Raw genomic sequence first — 9,049 nt, forward strand, 5'->3', positions numbered from 1 at the left:
AGCACAGGGAATGTGCTCAGGACTGCTGCCTTTTCTTGTGGCAGCACAAGGAGAGTGCCTGTGGCTGGTGCCTTTCTCAGAGATAGGGAAAAGTGAATGATGCCAAAGCCCCTGCCACTGAATGCTGCTGAAACCATGTTTACGGGCTGGATCAAATGGCTCCATGGGGTGCAGGTTGCTGACCTCTTCACTACAAAGATTTGTATAATGTACACTTGTTAATTACTTCAGGGAGGGTGGAAAATAATTCTGCTTATTTTTATAGATAGTGTAAGAGTGATGTTGCTGCAGTGATGGTCCAAAAATGATGCAAGAGGCAAAAATTTCTTTAGGTGATATATTTTATCGGACCGTCAGTGTATCTGGGACAAAGTTAGACAAGCTTTCAAATGCAAGACTTCCTTTCTCAGGTCTGTTTTTATAGGGGAATCTGAGCAGTCATGGAAAATGTTGTTTCCTATGACATGACCATAACATATTTTAATCACACGCGGCTTCAAAACTCATGTAAAAAAGCTGGAGTCATACAGAGGAGTTAGCCAAAAACAATATTTTACTTGAGATAAAACAACATAAGAAAACAGAAGATTCCTGATTAATAGTTTCAAAATAGGCTTCCATTCAGAGTAACATTTGGAAAAAAAAGAAAGACAAAATGGAATGATAGAAATGGGAAATTACCATAAGAAAAAATCACCTAGCCTGACAAATTAGAAGAGAAATATATGCCTGCAGTATGTCAGGTGCTATAAATTATAATCATATGATTATACTTCAATTGCTGTATAATCTGCTCATATATATATAACTGCAATGTACATTTTCTGCTTTTGATACTGATTTTATTCATCAAGTGTTAAAACATTGGGTCAGACTGAAATGTATAAGTCATTATTATAAGATATTTAAATACCTCTTCTATTAGAAAATCATCTTTTGACAGTCTTGGGTTAATTCTACAAGTTGTTACATAGGTATCATATTCAAACTGTTATGTAAATGTAGTAATTTTTGCATGTGAATAATGCTAGAGTGATGGCAGTAAATACAGCACATCTGAATTCTAGTTAAACAGTTAATGTAATATTTCCTGAAAACTCAAGTGAAAAATTCATTCAAATTGTCTTATAAAGGGTGCTGTCATGTGGACTGAAAACTGGAATGTACGGTGATATATTTTTAGGAGGACTGTATAGTTGAGCAACTCTTAAAGATCAGTGCTCAGACTAGTCCTATTAAAGATCTTCATTAAGAACCTGGAAAAAGAGTGAAATTTAAATTAACAGATGATGTTAAATTAGGTGGAGTTGTGAATACTAGCCAAGGAGGATGAATTTAATACTACATGGGGAAAAAAGAAAAGAAAGTAACACCAAGATAATGCAAATATTAATAACAGAATTAAGATAACTAAATGCAGGATTTTAGAAGGAATTGCAATATCTTGGGAGCATGCTACATTCTCACTTATGCAAATGGCATTTCATACTCTGGTGTCATGGTTGTGATCTCATGCTTGAGACATGCCCAGATGCACAGACATAGGAAGGAGGGGCAGAAAAGGAGATTGCCCTGGGCTGCCCTTTGCTCAGGTCTTCAAAACAACCAGATTTTTCAGCCTTGTTCAATAAGTGTTCCCCATCACACTTATATCAGGGAATGCTTCTCAGTGCAGGGGTCTGTGTATGAGGGAACACCTAAATATTTTTTCCTACACATTAAAATCCATTGGGTGTGCCACAGCTGTAATGTTAGTATAACATATGCTTTTTACTTCACCAACATGCATATCTCATATTGACAGCAGACTGTAAGGATAGACTGCAGCTTTGAAATCCATCAACAGCCAGAATTTGAGTGTCACACAGCTTCTAAGGTCATTGTCAGGAAACCATTTTTAGCTGCAAACAATTTTAACTGCTTTCCTGATCAGATAATATCCTCATTATCTGGAGTAACTCATACCAAGTGTCATTGGATATATAAAAAAAGCTAAATTCATTTTCTTGCACAAAGTTTGAATTTTAGACCTCAGAATACACACTCTTTTGGGGTCTGTTCAATATTTTACAATATAATTTTTGTCAAATGTGACTTGCATGTAGCCTCCTTTATGTTGAAGAAACCCAAGATGATGGAAGCAGAATATAAGCACTTATATTCGCAGTCATTATCTCCTAATTATTATCCAACCTGTCAAAGTGCTTTTTCTCCAAGTTTCATTAATTTTTTCTGCAGCAGCATTCTCTTGGTTACAAATCACTTGTGGATTATGTTTCCTATTTTATTTGGCAAACAAGAAAACTTCTATATCATCCATATGACAAGAAAATCAGTCACATTTTCAGATTAAAACTTATCATTGTCTCCCCCACCTTTTAATTGGTTATACCTTTAAAATGGGGTCTATTCTTTTGAAAACAAATAAAGATGATGATGTACTGACCAGGTACAGCAGGCAATCATGTAGGCAAAGCCAAAGGTGCACTCATGAAAGCTGGATTAATCAAATGTATGAGTCAAAGAGATGGGCAAAAGCTAAGTGCTGGTGGAACCACTACCTTGTTCCTCCACTGATCCTGACCCCCTTCTCATAAAAAATACACTCAAAAGCTTTTTACTTATGTGTATATGGTGGCTAGAAGCCCCCTCAGGCTCCACAGGGGCTGGGGGAAACACTGAGAGCCCCAGCATAGGATAAACAGACCCCCTACGCCCGGGAAACCTTCAGGCGTGCAGCTGGAGCAGGAATAGGTGCCACGGCTGCACGAGCCAGCATTTCGTCGGCTCTTCAAACGGCTGCTCTCAGGGCAGGGTAGCGCTGGGCCAATGGTGGCGGTGGGAGATGCTGCCGTGGGATGATTTAAAAACCGTGCTAGAAGCCAGCAGGGGAGGAAGGAAAGAGAGAGAAGCCAGTGGGGAGCACGCCATTTTAGGCTATTCGCAGGCAAAAGCAGGTATCAGATTTAGGCACAAATAGTGAAAGCACATTAACGCATGTGTAGATGCATTAAGATGAATTAACACTGTGTATGAACTGATTTGGGAATAACTTTAGTCCCACGTCAGTCTGCGCCCCCAGCATTAATGTGCTTTAACGTGTGTATGTATAGATGCAAGCCTAAATTACCTTAATGCACATTAAACTAATGTGTATTAAATTTAGGCACGCCTAAATGCACATGTAGACATGCCCATAGACTGTTTTAAAAATGGTGGAACCCAGTCTAAGGTTTGCTCCCCCAACCACCAAAGGGTGAATGTGTGTTCTGTTTGCTGCCAATTTAAACTACATCACTTACAGAAAACCATGTATCTAGCTTCAAGGATAGAAAGAACAGTATTGTTGAGGAGGTATAAATCTCTGTACCTGTAAGATTTTATCAGTACATAATATTTGAGCTAGGTCCTATAGCAGGTTCATGGGAGTAGAGAACTGGGTCTGGAACTTGAGGGTTCTTTAACTTCAGTTAACTAGCTGCCATTCTACAGTTCCATTAGAACTCAGCTGAATGCTCTTAAATTCTGGTCACTAATGTCATTTATTTTTTTCAGATCCATTATAGAAGTTAGAGATAGCTAACCGTAATAGGTCATTTAGTTCATGCCCCTTTGAGTTCAGACATGTTTTCTACAGAGTTGTTCAATCGCATGCTTTTTTCAAATACTTCTTTCTCTGACAGGAACTCATCTTCTCTACTTATAAGGAATAACCCTGAGACAGTAATTACCTTGTAATCCTCTGTGGTGAAAACTAATCCAAAAAAAATCCAGGCTTGCCAAATATAAGAAATCCCTCTGTATTAATTTAGACCTTCTTGTTGATGTCTTTTCCCCCCCCTCCCTCTGGGAAGTATCATAAGGGAGCAGATCAAGGATACTCTCAACCTAAGACCATTTCAGCATTTTAAATAAAACAATTGAGTTTTTACAGTCATTCACTCTGAAACACTGATTTTCATTTCCTGCTTTGTTGCTTCTTGCCAAACATCTTTTATTTAGTTCTCTTGGGCTATTGCCAAAATATAGTATAAATAAATTAGTACTTTCTCTGAATGCCTGGATTCTTTCAATGTACCAAATAGCAAAGAATAAAAAATTAGGAGCATGAAACCTTCTTATCTTTATAGCTCAAATTAATTTAGAGACCTCTTGATATTTTTAGCCTTGAAGCAAGTAGGATTCTATTTGGAATATTAAACCACAATCAGAAATAATGATTTATTTTTGTTGTGTGTGGAGGGGAGAGTTTTCAATAGAAAACATTGTTTACATGCTAGTTATACACACATGTATACATCAACATGCGTGAGTGTATACACATGTGCACCACCCCCATTTAATAGACCCGAAGTATTTGATCATTAATTTTTTTGTTTGTTTATTTGTAGGAACCCTTTATTTTCAATGGTATTACAAGCAAACCAAGCAGGAACAGATGAATTCTGGAGATCAACACTTGAATATGTTGGCAGGGTTTGGGCTTCTTTGACCATGAGATGGTGTTGCTAGAAGAAGGACCTGTTGTGAAGAGAAGGGGTCCACCAAGAATGTCTTTGAATACTGTATCATTAAGCTACCAAGGAGGGCTTTAAATTTGAGTTAACCAGGGATTGAGACAAAAGCTCAGAGGTAAGTAAAGAGCCAGGTAATCTGGATAAAAAACAAGGATGAGGAAGCAATAAAGGAAGCATCAACAATATTCTCAGAGAGAAATTGGGACAATCAGTTGCCTAAAATATTTATATATGAATGCAAGAACTATGGGAAATAAGCAGGAAGAATGAGAAGTCTTAGTACAGTAACAGAATTATGGTGTAAAAGTGATAACAGACACCTACTAATTTATTTACATGACCAGGGTACTGCCATGAATGGGTACAATTTGTTCAGGAAGAAGAGGTAGGGGAAAAAGGAGGTAGTATTGCCGCATACATAAGAGATGTACGCTTGTTCTGATGTTTGGTGCGAAGTGGGAGGTAGTGCTGTTGAAAACCTTTGAGTTACAATCAGAGGGGAGAGCAGCATAGTGGGTGTCTATTATCAACCACCAAACCAGAAGGAAGAGGTGGGTTATGCCTTTTTTAAACAACTGCTGAAAGTTTCCAAATCACAGGATATGATTTTTCTGGGGGCCTTTATTTTCTGTGTCATCTGCTGAGAGGGAAACATGGCAGTCCATCATATATTTGGAGTGCATTGGGAATAACTTTTTGGAGGCCACCTAGAGTAGCAAGTCTTCTCACTTGGCTTCTTACAAATGGGACAATTTGAGAATGTGAGGGTAGAATGTAACTTGAGTCAGTGACCACAAAATAATAGAGTTCAAAATCCTAAGGGAGGGAAAGAAGGAAGGAAGCAAGGAAAGACTTTGACTTTTTAATTACTTTATTCAGGGATTTGGGGTACAAAAAGTTGCCCCTCAGGGGTACAGGTCCAATATACAAAGCAAAGACAAACAAATTACCATCAAACCAAGAGCACGATGCCATTACATTCATAACATCATACCGTGACAGACACCTTCTCTGTATTACACATCGTGCCTAACATGGCTATATGCGATTGGGACACTGGCCACACAGTTGTATAGACCAAAGTCCTCTATCAACAAATGATTCCTACCCTGCTGTATCCAATCATACATATGACAACACCTTCAACTTACCACACACAGAAAAAAGCAAAAAGCAGCCTAACAAGGGCCCAGGGCATGGCACGAGTTGGGAGTCGCAGTCTGATACTGAGCCTGTCCGATTGCTCAGACCGGTTGTGACATCAGAGTGCGTATTGAAGATGGCCATCCTCCATGGCACAGCACTCCCTCAAGGGCCCAGTGTGCTCAAAGGCGGGCACCACTTGCTGGAGCACAGCATGATCAAAGTCCAGCGAGAGGCGCGCCTGCATCAGGAGGCTGAAAAGCTGCAGGGTCCCAGCAAGCTGGTTGTGGCAGCTCTTGAGGATGGCCATCTTGGCCTGACCCAGTAGAAAGCTGGCCAGGCAGACGGTGCCCCACTTGGCCACCCAGTACGGGTAGGAGCACATGTAGATGGTCCTCAAGAGGCTCCTGTCCCATGCCTGCAGTAGTGGCTCGAGAGTGACAAAGAGCGGCTGCTGGGGGGGGGTGGGGCGGTTGAAGGCGTGAAAGAGGTTCTCAATGCTCGTGGGGCAGAAGGGGCATGCCATCAAGGTGGCTGGGTCAAAGTGGGACTGTAACAGGGAACCGTAACCCTGTTACCAGGAATCAGGGTGGGCCCTTTAAATCCAGAACCTTCTGGGCACGGCCAGCTGGTCAAGTAGGGGTTAAGGATTGAACCCTGCCAGCCGGTCAGGTGACAGGAAGGGGAAGGCCAGAACCCTATAAACTGCAAATGGAGAAGAACAGAGAGGCAGCAGAGAGGGGGACTCCCAAAGACTATGGTACAGCTGCAGCAGCCTCTTTGGGAAGAATACGCCATGCTGTGAGCCAGAAGCATGATCACATAAACTAAGCGGGCATATTGCCTCTCTTATTTCTTTATTATTATTTTCATTATATGGCCATAGGAGCCTATGGTTTATTTTGGATGTAAAAAAAAAAAAAGCTGGTGGTTTGTGGCTGAGGCTGTAGGGGTGGAGGAGACTTCATTATTGCCAAGGGGTGCCGTGATAGTGGGGTTCAGGAAGCCGTGCGGCACTAGGGGTGCCACACTAGGGCCAGGAGCTCAGAGTTACTTGAAGGGGAGATAGGAGCCTTGAAGCCAGATCCTAGCAGGTGGACTTAGGTGAAAGGCCCTAACTACAGAAAGAGGGGCAAAGCTGAAGGGGGCTGAGGCCCCAACAGTATGATGCCACAGGGGCGCACAGTGTAGAAGGGCCAGTAGGTCTGGTGTCACGGAGAGCATGGAAGAGAGGGCCTTGAGCCTGAGTGAGTTAGAGAGCTAGAGCCTCGGAGTGAAGCCCCATTTAATGGGTTTTGACTGAGAGGTCTAGCTAGAGAGAGAGGGGGGTAAGCCCACAGTGGCTGAGACCCCAACATAAAGTGAAATATAAAACCATCTGCAAGACTTGGGCTGCAGTGTAGGGGAGGAATGGAGCCACAGATAGCGCCCCCTGGCATCGGGGCAAGAAATGGGCAGCCTTTTGCCTAATTAACATCCTAATTAAATATCATCAAGGCATGGCAGGTGAGAAGGCGGGTGGTTGGCCCAGAAACAGGTGGGTGGGCCAATGGCAAATTGGCCCGAAGAAGGCCCCTCCATTACAGGGGCACAAATGTGCCAGTGGCTAGAATGCTGTGCAGCAACCACCAGTTCAGGATGCCAGTCTTCTTGGTGGTTGGCAGCTTATACAATGTGTGCCAAACTGGGTGGGCTGGTTGGTAATCTGGTGGCCCCAGGTACTGTTGCCTTGGTGTATTGGGGCAGCCCACCAGCACCTGGGCATGGCGGACATGAACCATCCAGGCATATAGGCTTCTACACAACAGAACAGCAAAGGGGAACCCGTGTCATTGTCAGGAGGGACAGGGAGCATCAGCAGGGTACCAGGCCCATGGCCAGCTCACTGGCTGTGGCTGGGGTGACTGGCAGTGCAGGAAAAGCCTCACTTGGGGAATTCATGGTGTGGAGGACCTGGTGTGCCCAGAGATGGTCATCCAGGGTGGCTTCTGCTTCTGGTGGGAGGGCAGCCTGGATGTCACGCAGGAGATGGCCCACACTGCAGATGGAGTGCATGCCTAGCCGGGAGGTCAGGGCCTCGGGTAAGAGCCAGGCCGACTAAGCGTGGTCAAGGAGGTGGCTCAGGCAGAGGACATACACCTGGATGAAAGTGGCCATGAGGCTGGCAGAGGCCAGGCTCATCACGGGGCACCTCAGGGCTGGGTTGTGCACCAGGGGCTCCCTCAGCAGCTGTGGGAACTGCAGGTGCTGGGGCTGGAGGTGGAAGGTATCCTGCCAGGCTCATACCATACCACAGCAGAAAGCCAGAAGCACCACCCAGTTTAGGAGCATGAGGTCCAGCAAGAAGAGCTCCTGGTCAAAGCTGAGGGCCCCCTCCCTCTGCAGGAACCAGCATGCCAGTTGTAGCTAGGGTAGGCTCTCCTTGCCATAGAGGAGTTGTTGAAGGGCTTGTAGGCAGAAGGCGGCTACCTTGCTCACCAGGTCAACTAGGCTCTGGCCCCCCTCAGTAACAGGTAGGTAAAGGACAGCTTGTGGGAGCCAGTGGCACCCATCCCAGAAAAAAATCTACCAGGAGGCAATGGAGCCTCTCGAGTAGGTCCTGTGGTCGAGTAGGTCCTGTGGTGGGTTGACACTGGTGCCACAGGGTCACCGCCACCAGGTTGTTTGTGATGAGGACACATCCATGGAAGGAGAGGCTGCATAGGTGCCAGTGCCACCGTTGCAGGTGGGTCTCAACCCCCTCCTCAAGACCATCCCAGTTGCATGCCATGAAGGTTGGTGGCCCTGGGAACACGCCTAGGACCTTGAGGCCCTTTTGGCACCAGGTGAGGCCCCCTGGCAAATCCTGGGGTGGGTCGCACTGATCCATGCACCAAGCAGCAGGTTATTGCTCTTGGCCCTGGTGATACGGGCTGTGGAGGCTCGTTCATAGACTCACTGGCAATCTGTCAGGGCCCACACATCTTCCTGGGTGTTAAGGAAGATAGTCACGTCATCCGCATATGCTAACAGCTGGAGCAGAGGGCCAATGGACGGACCCATGGCTGGTGGCAAGGCCATACCACTCAGGTGGTGCTACAGCGCATGTAGCAGTGGCTTGATGGTCAGGGCATAGAGCATGCCTGACAGGGGGCAGCCCTGATGGATACCCCTGCATGCAGGGAATGGGGTGCAGAGCACGATGTTCACCCTTAGCAGGATGGAGGTGTCTTGGTACAAGACCTTGAGGGCCTCGGTGAAGAGGGGCCCAAAGCCAAAGGCCTCCTGGGTCTGGAAAAGGTAGGCATGGCCCACTTGGTCAAAGGCCTTCTTATGATCCAGAGAGATGAGGCTGATGTCTAGGCTGAAGAATTCACTGTCTGTGAGTAGGTCATGTAGCAGCAACAGGT

General features: G+C 44.9%; 1 long non-coding RNA gene across 1 annotated transcript in view; it reads left to right on the forward strand.

Moving 5' to 3' along the window:
* Nucleotides 1-4,401: 4,401 nt before the first annotated feature.
* The window catches only part of LOC109296739, a 43,492-nt gene continuing 38,844 nt past the window's right edge, over nucleotides 4,402-9,049 (forward strand). Inside the window, exon 1 of the long non-coding RNA XR_002097038.1 lies at nucleotides 4,402-4,632. This is a non-coding gene — a long non-coding RNA (uncharacterized LOC109296739). The remainder of the gene's footprint in view (nucleotides 4,633-9,049) is intronic.

This window comes from Gavialis gangeticus, unplaced genomic scaffold, assembly GCF_001723915.1.
Source record: "Gavialis gangeticus isolate Ggan-Ray unplaced genomic scaffold, GavGan_comp1, whole genome shotgun sequence".
NCBI lineage: Eukaryota > Metazoa > Chordata > Crocodylia > Gavialidae > Gavialis > Gavialis gangeticus.